General features: G+C 44.2%; 1 long non-coding RNA gene across 1 annotated transcript in view; it reads left to right on the top strand.

Annotated features, from left to right (window-relative positions):
* LOC120325072 overlaps positions 1-11,207 on the top strand; it is a 49,076-nt gene extending 37,869 nt beyond the window's left edge. The window contains exon 3 of the long non-coding RNA XR_005566881.1: positions 8,436-11,207. This is a non-coding gene — a long non-coding RNA (uncharacterized LOC120325072). The remainder of the gene's footprint in view (positions 1-8,435) is intronic.
* Positions 11,208-13,840: the final 2,633 nt, after the last annotated feature.

Raw genomic sequence — 13,840 nt, 5'->3', positions numbered from 1 at the left:
ATTTGTACCCACACATTTTCACCTTCAAAATATATACTAAATTGTAGGCACTATCTGAACAAGGACAGGCTTGTAGAAACAATAAAATTGTTGAGTAGAATCGTATATAGATGAAACAAGGTTATAGTAGAGGAAGACCAAACCCAAACTGCAATGATTTATGCATTACAATAAACTGTCTCCTAAGACATGAGGGAAAAATAATAGATTTTGACTAGACCTTCCTCAGTTCATGAAGAGGAAGCATGACAGAAATTGCAAAGGTGCTTTAACAGACTAGATGACAAGCAGGCCTTTGAAATTGTACTCCTTGGGTGTTGACATCAGATGTGGTTTGGTGAGCAACCAGAGTGGGACATAATAGTGGGACATAATAGTGGAGAAAACTAAACCTTACTGGTAATGCTGTGTGTGTATTTTTCAGTGCCTGCAGCACTATTCCGAGTGCATTTGAAAAGGGCAAGTTCACAGATGTTCGGGCCAGAGGGCAAGCAGTGGGCTGCAAAACCTTCCACCTTTCGGGTCACTGGTTCAGAATTACCCTGCTCCCTCTAAAAGTCACTGCCATCTGTTGGGTGGCTGCAGGCCAACACGGAATAAATGAATGGCAGCAGTCCAAGCACAGACAGCAGCAAAGGTGGAGCAGACATTAGGACTTCTTCTGATGGCCTGGAGTTAAAGGGGGTAAGTGACCCGCCGTGCCCCAGAAGGCTCTGTCTGAGCACTGAGTCCGTGGGAGGCAGCTGTGACACGGCTGCATTTTAATTGGTTTGTGAGAAAGGAGCAATTTGGTGTCTAAGGCACGTCCTTGTAACACACTGCCCCAGCAGTAGGTTTTAATCTGGATTAAAACTTTTAAATCCAGATGCATGTATGTTCTTAAAAATAAATATTCTTTTAAATTAGGAAAATCAAGGGGAAAACAGAAAGCTCAGGGCACACAGAGTGAAATGTGTGTGTGTATATCTTGCACATGCAGGGTGCTCACAAGCATGTCAGTTAAGCAGGTAGATGTGTCTGTTCACTCCTCACATTTTGCAGTCAGTGCTGTTGCAGCAGGGTGCCCACTAAAGAGCCCTTGTCTATAAGCACCCCTAAGTGACAGCTGGGAGGGGTGCAGCATGAGTTCATTTGTTTATTCTTATCTAGTAGCCTCTGATGAACAGTTTGATTTGACAAGGTCATACTGAGGATTTGGGAGGATTAACCTATATGTGGCATTTACCCAGAGATCAGACAGGTCATGAAGATTGGCATTAGGGAGTCTAAGAAGATCCTTCTCCCTCCCTCTCCCCTGAAAGCCTCAATCCAATTACTGTCTTATTTTTGACTCAATAAAAGCGAAATGAGTGTGTTCCATCCTCCACGTAAGAGGTGGATGGTGCTGGGACTCCGAAGGAGGATCAGGGCAGGGCTGTCTAATGATCTGCCTTTCTGGGCTGCTCACCTGATGTTATCAGATTATTCACACTTGCTGTAGTCCTGGCTGTTAATGGCCTTTTCAGTTTCTATCAGGCTGCCTCCTCTTGGGAAGGGAGAAGAAGTTATCTTTGTGTGTCGAATGAAGCGTTGACATAATGGATATTGTTATTTACACTTGTGTGTTCAGAGATAACAGTGGAGTTTGAGGAAATGCCTTTGGAAGTTGCTATAAAAACACACTGGCTAATTTCATAAACCACATCTCCCCTCCCGGGCAGATCAACATCTCCATTTGCAGAGTGCACAGACCTCATGCTGCTGCTCTCTTCAGTCAGTGTCTTGGCTGCATGTGGCTGGAGGAAGGAGCATGCTTGCTTCCTTAACTGCCTGTTCCCAAATACTCACCATCCAGACTACAAAGCAGTGTGGAACAGCCATCTCTTGTGTCTCCAGTTCTCTTTGTCAGGACGTTTCTATTTACTATTGCCTTTTCAACTTGAGATCACTGAAATGCCCTTTGCTCAGTTATGTTTAGTGCAGCCTATTTATATTTCTGTAGCACTGCAAACACTGACTGTTTCATTGTGTGAGTGCTGTGCATCTCCTCAGCCAGAGCAAGATGTTCCTCTGAAGAACTTGGCAATCTCACAGGCACAGCCAGGGAAAGGAGCGTGGCTGTTGTACCTGCACAGAGGCACCACGGGGGTAGAGGCACTTGACATGACAACTCAGTGTGCATAAAGAACACAACACAGGGCACGGAAAACATGTTCAGTCCTGTGAAAGCAAACAAACCAAAGATTCAGACCTTACACTTTGATTTAGAAGGTCTGAGTACCAAACTCATTAAATCTCTACCTGTGCCAAAAGCTGTGGAAGGGATCTTCCAAAAGCACCTTTCTTCCGGATTTGTTATGCTGTGTCACTGCTTGGATGGTGCCTTGCTCTTGAAGGGCTGTGTGGGGTGGTGGCCACTCACTGCTGGGGTGAGGGTGTGGGGGGGGACAGTGCTTCCCTCAGGTTTCACTCATGAAAGCCTCCTGGCTGGGGGTAGGATTAGTAAGAAGGGGTGTTGCTGCAGAGTGATTGATGGGTGGGTGGATGGATGGATGGATGGATGGATGGATGGATGGATGGATTTAGGCATGCTTTAGCTCTGACTACCAGACTGTAGGATTCATGAGCACTTCAAATTCTATTATCACTGATGGGGGTTTAATTATAAATTTATTCTTTAATCAAAACTAATTAAAAATAATTTTGAAGAGTAGGAAGCTGTTCATTAGGACACCCAGAAGGCAATGACTGCATAAACTGGGCCATGGGACATCATCTAAGCCCAGATGTTTGCTTTATTGGTACTGAAGAAGCCAGTTCCAAGCTGCACATCTGCTTTACAGCACTGCTGTTCAGGGGCTCTGGACTCCAGTGATTGCTGCTGGAGAAAAGCCCTGGAGCCTCCTAGGTCAGCTCTGATCTGCCTGGATGTTCCTGACCAGTTTTGGCAGCCCTGATTTACTTATTTCATCTTTTTGTTATCACAGGGCAGAGCTGGAAAGGCAGCACAGCCATCTCTGCCTACAGAGAGAGTTTGGTTTGGGGGGATGTTGTGTGTCCCGTAGGAAGTGACAAAGTCATGCCAGAAGAAACAAGATATTGGTTAAATTAATTCGGCTTTTTTTTTGCTTTCTCAAAATGAAATCTGACAGGTTTTAGCTTGTTTCCAAACAGAGCTGCCACACCGTGAGGTTTTAGTGTTGGCTGGCCCAGCTCATGTTGTGGTGTGTGTTGGAGCTGCATATTCCAATTAACTTTTTATGATCCTGCACAAGGGGGAGATAAGTTAATGTGAACCAAATGTGTGGTTTGCACCGTGATACCTACTGCTCCTCTCAGGGAATCTAGATAACAGTGCTTTTGGCTCCAGAGAAGGGAGAGAGTAATTGCAAATCAGGGCTATAGAGGAGAAACATTGAATTGGATAGTTTAAGACAGTTTCCAATCTAAAAGAAATGCAGAGCAGAAACATGACCCCAAAAAGTCCTGTAAGGTTTCTGAAACGTGTTCAGAAAATTTATTAAAACCATACAGCTGGTTGTTTGAACAAACCGGGTCTTTCCCCCAGAGCTTTCTGCACCCCCAGTTTCATCCTTCAGACTTCAGCACGTGCCTGGAGCCCGTCTGGGTGTACAGAGCTGCTTTGTGTGAGGCTGCAGCAGGTGGACACACGCTCTCCAGAAAGGACTGGGCAGTGTGATGTGGGCTGGGGTATGAAATGGAGCATCCCGACATGGCTGGTGGTTGAATTCCCTGTGACAGGCCTTTAATGTGCTGAAAATACCACCTGTATCCTTTGTGTTGTGTTGATTGCTTCTGAACATAAATGAATACTGAGTGAAACGATTGTTTTCTACCTAATAAAAAGCACAAGGAGAAAAATGTAACATCAGGCTGGCATGGTTACTAGTGGGGTTTCACAGGGCTCCATGCTCGGCCTAGTGCTCTTCAACATCTTCATTAATGACCTGGACACGGGGCTCAAAGGAATACTGAGTTTGCTGGTAACACCAAATTGGGAGGAGCTGTTGATTCCCTGGAGGGCAGAGAGGCCCTGCAGAGAGACCTCAACAAACCAGAGAGATGAGCCATCACCAAGTGTGTGAGTTTAACAAGGGCAAGGGGCGGATTCTGTACCTGGTTGGGGCAGCCCTGGCTGTGTTATGGACTGGGAATGAGGGGCTGGAAAGCAGTGCCAGGAAAGGGCCCCGAGGGTCCTGGTGGTGCCAGTTGTCCCTGAGTCAGCAGTGCCCTGGCAGCCAGGAAAACCAACCCTGTCCTGGGGGCATCAGGGAGGGGATTGTCCTGCTCTGCTCTGCCCTGGGGCAGCCTCACCTCAACATTGGGGCAGTTTGGGGGGACACAATGTAGGGAAGGGATTGAGCCATTAGAGAGTGTCCAAAGGAGGGGATGAGGATGGGGGATGGTCTGGAGGGGAACCTGTGTGAGGACACTGAGGGCACTTGGTGTGTTCAGCTGGAGAAGAGGAGACTGAGGGGAGACCTCACTGGGGTCTGCAACATCCTCCTGAGGGGCAGCAGAGGGGCAGGTACTGAGCTCTTCACTCTCATGACCAGTGACAGGACCTGAGGGAATGTCCTGGAGCTGTGTCAGGGCAGGCTCAGGTTGGATCTCAGGGAAAGGTTCTTCCCCCAGAGGCTGGTTGGGCACTGCCCAGGCTCCCCAGGGCAGTGGGCACAGCCCCAAGGCTGCCAGAGCTCAGGGAGGGTTTGGGCAACACTTTCAGGGACAGGGTGGGATTGTTGGGGTGTCCTTTGCAGGGCTAAGGGTTGGACTGGATGATCCTTTTGGGTCCCTTCCAACTCAGCATATTCTGTGAGTCTGTGTTGGTGTTTCCTACTTGGCACCTTGTTCCTGCTCTCACTAACCTGTCTGCTCTTCCTTGTATCATCTTATTTTACTAGTCAAAGATACAGTAATGAACGATGATTGGTCTAAAATCAATTAGCAGAAGGGCTGGGTAATGCACCGGGATTTTCCTTGAGTGAGGAAGCAGGTTTGAAAGAGTGGCATGAGATGAAATAGGAAGCAAATTACTTTCTGCTTTCTTAAGGATGCTGTGAAAACCAATATTAAAATGCCTTTTTATTCTCAGTCCCTACCCCCCACCTTGTGACAGCTGTTCTTAACTCTTCTAAAAAGTCATAACCATCCCCTTTATGATCTATTCCTTTTTATAACATTTATGTTGCAGGGAAAGTTGTCTAGTTGTTTTAGTGATGCCTGGCTTCTCCTCCTGGCTCTGCTATTGTCTTTGGCCCTGATTCAGCAAAGCACTTAAGCACATGATTATCTTTACTTTTATGGGATGGTACATGTGTTTACAGCTAAGCATGTGCTTAAGTGCTTTGCTGAATCAGAGATTTTGTCTGTAACCTTGGATTTATGTCTCAACCTACTCACAAGTAAAATGAGCTTAATGGTTACCTCCAGTGATACTATGAAATGCAAGTAAAACACAGAATGGCTCGAGTTTCTTTCACAAACAGCAAAACCCAAGTGCCCAATGCATTATGTATTGCTTTGTTGCAGTGTAAACAAGTCTGGAGTAGGTCTCTCTAGCTGGAGCCATCTAGACATTTCTGACATTATCAGTAATCCATTACACTTATTGTTCCCTATAGGTTTGTTGTTCTTGTCTTCACTGTTTTTGTCAAAACAATGCTCCCTTGCCTTTGGTTGTGTCTTCAGACACAAAGGTATTGATATTTATAACTCTGCTTTCAAAGTCCAGCCCTGGAATTACAGCTCTTCTTAAATAAATTAGGGTTGTGCATCTAAATCCCATTGGCAGCTTTGAAAAAATCACCCTCTGGATTTATAATAATCTGCTGGGATTGGATTGTGGTGCTTTGACTGATATGTCGGAAGTGACTTTGAAATCCTTACCAAAAAAAACCCCAAAAACCCCAACAACCCAGTTTTCTTCTTTGGTTGATTTCCAGCCTGTTTAGGAGGTGCCTGAGGACTGTTTGTGCCACAAGAACAAACAAAGCAATATTCTGCTGTCAGTAGCATTTCCCTTTACTTTGGAGGACAGCACATTCTTTGCCTTATTGTACCTTTTTTTCCCACTTAGGCATAATAACAGAAATGCCATATTGCATTTTACATCATACCTGTGTACAACAGGGTGACCCACTGCTTCACTAATCACACTGAACTGAGAAACCACAGAGGTTTTACTTATATATCACATCAGCCCAGACCTCACTGTGGGGCTGTGTCATTCTGAATGTGGCACACAAAATACCATGTCTTTTTTATCACATCCTTAAAGCCCTATGTACAACAGAAGGTTGTATTAGACTTTATTATTATTTTCTACTTCATGTTCTTAGACAGGCTTTGCTGCCAACACAGGAAACTTGTAGTGTTTTGCAATCCTTTTCAAAACCTGTTAAAATCTGAGTTGCCTTTGAGGAAGGGTATAAGTCTACATTCTTTTTCAAAGCCTTAGAATAAAATTTCGGGTCTTGTTCCACGTCCAGTCTGTAAAGTTGAAAATCTTTAGAGGAACTCAAGTTTCACATTACTGCTTCTTGGAGAAAGAGTAATTTTTAGCATTGAACTTGTGGTCCTCAAACACAGCCATTTGCATTTGGGCTTTGCAAATGTTTAGGGCTTTATATATCAGGATTTTATATATTTCTTTCTGGATGAAAAGTAATTAATTAAATTCTCTCTCTTGACTGGAACATAGGTGAAGTGTATTGACAGTTTGGAATATTCACTAGAGAAAATAAACTTTGTACTGAGTCACAGTCTTACCAAGTAGGTAAGACATCATTATCATAGAGAGAGAATTGTTTGGGAATTTGTTTTTCCAAACAAAATAACAGTGCTGAGAAATCATTTAAACAATGGCAAATCTTTTAAGAGAAACAGGTATTCTGTGGAAAACTGTGGAACTTTTGCATGCTTCAAAAAGTATAGTTTTAAATACTGACATTTTATACATTGCAAAAGAGCTTCTGGGGGGAAAGTCAGTGTTTCAGGGAAGTTTGGCACTAATACAGGCACAAGGACTCTTGTTACACTGGAATACCCAGGCTCAGCACTTCAATTTGCCTTGGGGACTTAAACCCTCACTTCAATAAAGTTAAATTATTGTACAATAACTAGAGATAAAAAATGAGTATGCTTAATGCAGAGCTGCAAGACTCTGTAGTCTATCAAGAGAACCAAAATTAATTGAACAGCACTCTAAAAATAAACCCCCCAGATCCATTGTTTGGATTTTGATAAACACGGAAGCCGGGAAAAGGTGTTGAGGTGTTTGGCATCAGTGCCAGGCAGGTGAGTCCCCAGTCCATTCTCCACATGGATTTCTCATGTTTTCTAAGCATCATAACACTTAAAACGGGACTCAGGGTGGCCAAATTCACCCCTCAGAGTGTGTGATTTCCTACCTGGTCATCTGGTCTTTGTGTCACAGCCAAGCAGCAAATGCTGGGTGAGATGAGTTTCACCCTGGGGTATTAAGCTGATTTGCTGGTTACTCTGTGTGGATTTGTACACTGAATCTCAAAGCTTCAAGTTGAGGGAGGACCAAGTGAGTTGGGGTATTAGAAAGCACTCAAGAAAAAAGTTGCATGTGTCATATCCACATGAGATATGGATTTATCTTGTGTAATTGATGTAATAAAAGAAAAAAGAAACTTTTTCTTTTGCCTCTCCTATTAAACTGCAATTTCTAAAAGCTAGCTCAGTACAGTCCTTGTAATTGGTTTTGGGGCTTATGAAAAAACTTTGTGTTAACAGAATAGTACCAAAGTGTCAGGAATTTTTAATCTTCTCTCCAGTAATTACCCAGAATTTCGGTTACTCACAGGTAGAGATCAGCACAAACTGTCTTCTGCAAGTGGCATCTCTCAGGTGCTGGATTGCACTGGATTTTCTGATGGCTTTTGCTTCTTTGGTTTGGTTATTAACAGTTAGCTCCTGGGTCCTGGCTGAGTTCCACATGGATTTCCCAGTACTTCCAGTATGGTCTTCAGCTGCTGCCTATAATGTGGGTACCCCTCTGTCAAGCACTTGGGAGTCCCATTTCCCTCTTGCTGCAAGTGTAGGTGATTCCTGACCCGTGACATGCCAGTGGAAAACGGGCAGAGTTATTTTCAGATTAGGGCTTGGTTGTAAAAAGACTTTTAGGAAGTTAAGCTGAGAAGTGTTATTTAAAGTGGGCTGGCAAAACCACATTAAGCTCTTTGGTGAATTCTTACTTAAATTCAGAATAGTGTTAATTCAGTTGTGGTAACATCCTAAATCACTTGCACATTAGTCAGATATTCTCTTGCAGTGGAGTCGAGATCATTTAAGAAATTACCTATTCCCAGCTGGCATGAAGCTCCCAGCCATGACACCATTCCAAGTTGTTTCAGGTTCAAGAGCAAACCATTTCTGCCTCATTTTCATGTCTTGTCTCTCCCCAGGTTCATGCTTCCAGTGATGCTGCAGTCCAGGAACCTGCAGAAACAGGGGGCAGTGATTTCCTAATTTGTCTGCAGTTTTTACTTTTGGACAGGCCCTGGAAGAGCTGCCTCGTCTGCCCCTCCCTTTCTTGGCCCTATTGGCCCTATTGTTGAATTGCAAGACCTGACAGCACAAGGGTTTCCAGCCCCTTCCCCTGGGGAGTGAGACAAGTTCCCTTAGGCTGCAGTGAAGCTGATTAACACTGACCTCTCTCATTTCCCCCTGGAACAGTGGAAGCAGTTGCATCAAATTGGTCACTGCACTTCAGCTACAGGAGTGAGTAACTCCTTCCCCTGCTTGAATTACACCCCAGGACACCTCTAGCTGGGGGAAGGCTGATGTCCTCAGCACTGGTGTCTGCACAGAGGTTTCACTGTTCAGTTAACACACTTTACAAGTTTATTCAGATTAACTTCCACATTTGTAAGTGTGAAAAGCAAGCCCTTAATGACATCTGGCTGTGTAATTCAGGGACTATTTTCTGAAAGCCAGTGCTTAGGTAATTGATATTGTTGCACTTTCACTCATCAGTAAGCATTCAGCTACAAGGACCAAGCTAGAATACACCTCTCTGTCCTTTCTAAAATAGAAGAGAATTTTACACCTTTTTGACTGCCGTTCAGCTGTGTGTTATAGCCTTCTGGTGATGCCATCTAGAACTAATTTTAATCTTACCAAGCCTGCCAGAAGATGAGTATTTTTGACATAGGAGTTCCAAGGAACCTAAAGGAATTAAGTTCTTTTTAAAGACCTGTTTTCTTCTTATGTACACCTGTCTACTTTGAGAATGTTTTTATTTTAAGTGCCTCAATTAGTTTATCAAATGCAGGCCAGTTGCTCTTACTTTGTAGAAGTATCACAGTCTATTAAAAGCTTTATAACTTTAGGTGAGAGAGCTGTTACAGTGAAGGAATATTAAGAGCTGTCACAGCCAGGTAGCCAGGCCTAAGTGTCAGGCTGTAGTGGAGGGTGACAGAGTAGGTGCAGGAACTTAAGAGAAGCATAAAACAAAACTGCCATCAAACTTACTCCAGTAGTTTTTCACTATTTACCTTCGTGTTTATTATTTCATATGACTTCACCCTGCCATTCCTTCGAGAATATTATTAAATATAATGAATTCAGTTAGTTACAGGCCCCATATCCAGGCTTAGCCTTAGAAGCTCCAGCTTCCCTTTGATCTTCAACATACCAAAATGTGTGATTATGCTATAAAAAGATAATAGAGGGAACATCAAAGGAAAGTTGAAAAATGCCAATGTGGCTTAGTAACATAACAGCTTAAGAATAGCAGCATAACATGGAGACAACCCTAGTTATGTCTTAATGCATTTTAATATGTGCTCTGCAAAAACACTGCAACACTGGTGTCTGCAAAGTAGGAAAGCTCTCCCTTCCCCAGGAAATCTTTTCAAATAGAGGATATATTTGCAAGTTACATATTACAGTCATGGTAAGTTGGGTGGAAGAAATTCTGTTCATGTAGGTGATCACTCCAGAGACTTTGCTGCTTCATCCTTGAGCTCCTGTCATTCTACCTACGGAGTTAGTCAGGGCTTTAACCTTTGAAGACAACAATAACTGTCTCCCATGAGAACATCAAAGCCAGTGTTGGCCAAAGAGGTGATTTAGGTGTACTTACTGTACCTCAAGCTAAATGTCAAATGTGATTAAACCTCATTATCCTGTCATGCTTTAGGTAACAAAGTACAGGAACTTAAGAGTGACTGCAAGCCCTGGTTTGAGGGGTTTTCAATCTGTGTGTTGTGCTGTCACACTTGGACAGCACAACCCCTTTTCCCCAGGCAAATGGGCCATATCTGGGGGAGGTGGGATGCAGCAGAGGGTTGTGTTGGGTTCGCTCCAGAAGAAGCTTCCTACAAAAGAAAACCAAAAAACACAAAAAACCCAAACCGTGTGCACCCCTCAGCACATCCACAACACTCTTGCTGCTTACAGTAGTATCCATCTTTCATCCAAGGGTTTTACCTGCACTGTACAGGTTATTCAGAGAAACCCAATGGTGGATGGCCCTTGGCATTAGCCCCACGTTAAAACTGCAAAATCTGAAAGACAAAAAGCTAAAAGTGATGTTACCAGGGCCTGGCAGGAAGAGAGAAGCACTAACCACTTCTAAAGGGCCACTGAGAGTTCCAAGGATTTGTTTGTTCCAAAATCCTTGTTGATCACACAGTTGTTTACGTGTGGAGCCTTGAGCATCCCCAGTGTATCCCATGTGTCTTGCAGAGACTTTCTGATGGGATTAGTGATACAGAGCATCTCAGTTTTAAGGAAAAGGCCCCAAATACCAAATTTAAGCCTGAGGGTTTCTGGTTTGTGACAAAGGCTGAGCGTCTAAAAATTAGGATTGTTGGCAGCTTTTGAAAATGCCAATATTTACTTATGTGGCTACACCTAGAAATTAAAGAATTCTGCAGGTTTTGCCAGGCTGAGGTAACTGAAAGATTCAACTTCCAGTGAAGTGTTTCCTGTCATTATGGCTGGTGTTCAGAAATTCGGTGTGTGGAGCTGACATGTTTAACTCCTGCGATGGTATTAAGCAAATATTTTTTCAAGTTGGGCACAATGATGCCAGGTTTATGTGTGCAGAAGGTAAAACCTTAATAACCAAGGTCTTTCACCTTGGGCACAGGGTATTTTTTTGGAGTAAAGCTCTGTTGACTTTAAACTGAAAGAGAGTAGGTTTAGGTGAGATATTCGGAACAATTTCTTGGCTGTGAGGGTGGTAAGGCACTGGCACAGGTGAAGCTGTCAATGCCCCATCCCTGGAAGTGTCCAAGGCCAGGTTGGACGGGGCTTGGAGCAACCTGGGCTAGGGGAAGGTGTCCCTGCCCATGGCAGGGGGTGGAACAAGATGGTCTTTAAGGTCCCTTCCAACCCAAACCATTCATTGATTCTGTGATTCTATTAATATTCGCTGTTTGTTCCTGTGATTCTGCATTGGATATTGTTAAGGGCTAAGCATTCATATGTTTGTTATAAGGGTGGGAGGCCTGTTCCTCTTTTCTAACAGTCACTTGAAAGTCTTTTGAGGATGATGGAAAGTTGTCCCACACAAACATGTAGGAAAATTAAAAATCCAACCAACCAAAAAACTGAGTTGTCTAAAGTTGTTTTGCTTTGGTTTGCTTTTGAATGCTTTTTAACCACAAAACCTTTCCAAACAACCAAAATAGACTGAATGGGTCCAGTAAATTTTCTGCTGAGGTCCTTCACTTTAATCAGCAGGAAGGGGATAGGACACATCCAACCTAGCTGCCCTTCAGCCCCTTCTCCCCCTTTTCTGCTGCCTCCAGCAGTAGGAGATGGGCCCGATATCCTGCCCCTTTATCCTCACTTGTAATTCTTCAAGACCTGTAGAAACATAAGGCCCAACTGTATCCAGTGCTATTTAGGAAAGATAATTACTGTACCCAGACAGCTTACAGGCTCTGTAAGATGTGATATTCCATTCATTTATTACAGACACCCACTAGTGAAGGTGTCTGGAGTACTGAGAGCTGTGATACTGCCTGTTACCTCCAGCTCAGCACCATCCCTCAGCTGAATTTTGTCTTTCACTGAGGGGAAAAACATAGGAAACGGCTGTTCTAGGTTGAATTAATGCAATAGTGGTTTATTTTCCTTTATTGCTTCAGTTTGAGTTCTTTCATTTTGAGGACCTTGTTTATTTGCTCAGATTTTGTGCAGACAGCTCTCACATGATACAGTCCTGATGATTTTAAGTATTTTGCCTGTATTTTAAATAGGAAATGGAAGTGTTTCACTTCCTCTTCACAACAGATAATCAAGCTAGAAATTTTCGTAGATAATCAGATGAGTAGTGAGCCAGGATGGGTCTCTGCTTGCCATAAAAAACTTGTGATTTTTCACTTCTCTGTGCTTATTTATTGTTACGAAAAATAATTATGTAAAAATACCTTAAGCCATCACTGTAGTTAAAGCCTGACCATACAAATATTCCTTATTTTCTTTTAAAATGCCTGATATTGTCTTCCAGTGCTGCGGTGTAGCTGCTGTCAGGCAGTGATGAGAGGGATCCTCAGGGGCACTGGACTTTCTGTCCCTGCTTTCTGTGGGATCAGGGCACTGCCTCGACGTGTCCTCCTGGCACAGTGACCCTGAAAACTGCGGGGCAGAGGAGGAGAAGGCTACTGCTATTGCCTTTCATTTCCCCTCAGACCTCCAGTTTTCAGAGAGATTCCTACTTGGGAGCTGATTTTGCAAAATCAAAGCCCTTCCAAAGAGGGCTGGCTGTGCCCTTGTAGCCTTTTGTGCCCCACAGCTCTTGCACCCCCTCTGAGGCAGCCTTGAGATGCTCTTAGTTGTTGTTTTCACATACAGTCAATGCAGTTCTAGTCTGCTGCTTTCAGGACTTGGAGAACCAGAAAATAATTCAGGCTGAAGGGACCTCAGGCGGTCTCCAGCCTGACCCCCTGCTCAGGCAGGGCTGGCTCTGAGATCAGACCAGGCTTCTTGGGGCTTCATCCTCTCAGGGCTCAAAAGCCATTGCTCCCCTGGGTGTCCCAGGCCAGGACCTCGTTCTCCCCTCTGCAGCCAGCACAAGGCTGGACTGTGTCAGCTCAGCTCCCGTCCCCCCAGGGGCTCTGGCACCAGCCTTTGGCGTGGCAAGGGTCATTCCTTCTCGGGGAAGGCTTGTGAAGATCTTCGCCCTCACTTCATCATTTTACATTCCAAATAACTTCAGAATTGTTGTTTTGTTTGTTTGTTTGGGTTTTTTTGGGGGGGAGAAAAAGTTTATGTTTTCCTTTCTGTGGCTGAATGTAAGAGCTCTCCCCCTGCATCCTGCCCCAGGGTGAGGCAATACCTGCCTTCAGTGCCAAATGAGAGAGGCAGCTCAGCGCCAGCCCTGCCTGGGCTCCTCAGCGAGCAGGACTCTGTCCCCAGCAGCTGTGCAGGACCTTTTAAACATGACAGCAATACTCCCCTCAAAATCCTCATACTTTTGAACCTCAGCACTTCCAGCCACCGGCAGTTTTAGTGTTTTGAGTAATGTAATCCCTTGGTGACGCTCTGTGGAGAACAGGTGCTGTATAACTGCACTTTGGCTGGCTCACAGTCACAGGTTGATGGTACAGAACCCAAAAGTGATGGGATTTAGGAGAAAAGGGACGCAGAAGATCACGTTTCGGTGAACAATTCGCAGAAATATCTTTTCTGAAGTTCCAGTTCTCTTTCTGTTGCTGGAGACCTGGCCTGTTGCACATGCACAAACAATAGGATGAGAAGGAAAGGAAAAGGAGGGGAGGGAAGGTTTGGGAAGGTTTGGGAAGGGAAGGTTTGGGAAGAGAAGGGAAGGGAAGGGAAGGGAAGGGAAGGGAAG

The sequence above is a fragment of the Pipra filicauda genome, unplaced genomic scaffold (genome assembly GCF_003945595.2).
Source record: "Pipra filicauda isolate LSUMZ 115617 unplaced genomic scaffold, ASM394559v2 scaffold817_size131463_pilon, whole genome shotgun sequence".
In the NCBI taxonomy this organism is placed as follows: Eukaryota; Metazoa; Chordata; class Aves; order Passeriformes; family Pipridae; genus Pipra; species Pipra filicauda.
Note: the sequence above shows the minus strand (reverse complement) of the source record. Positions and strands in the feature narration are given on the sequence as shown.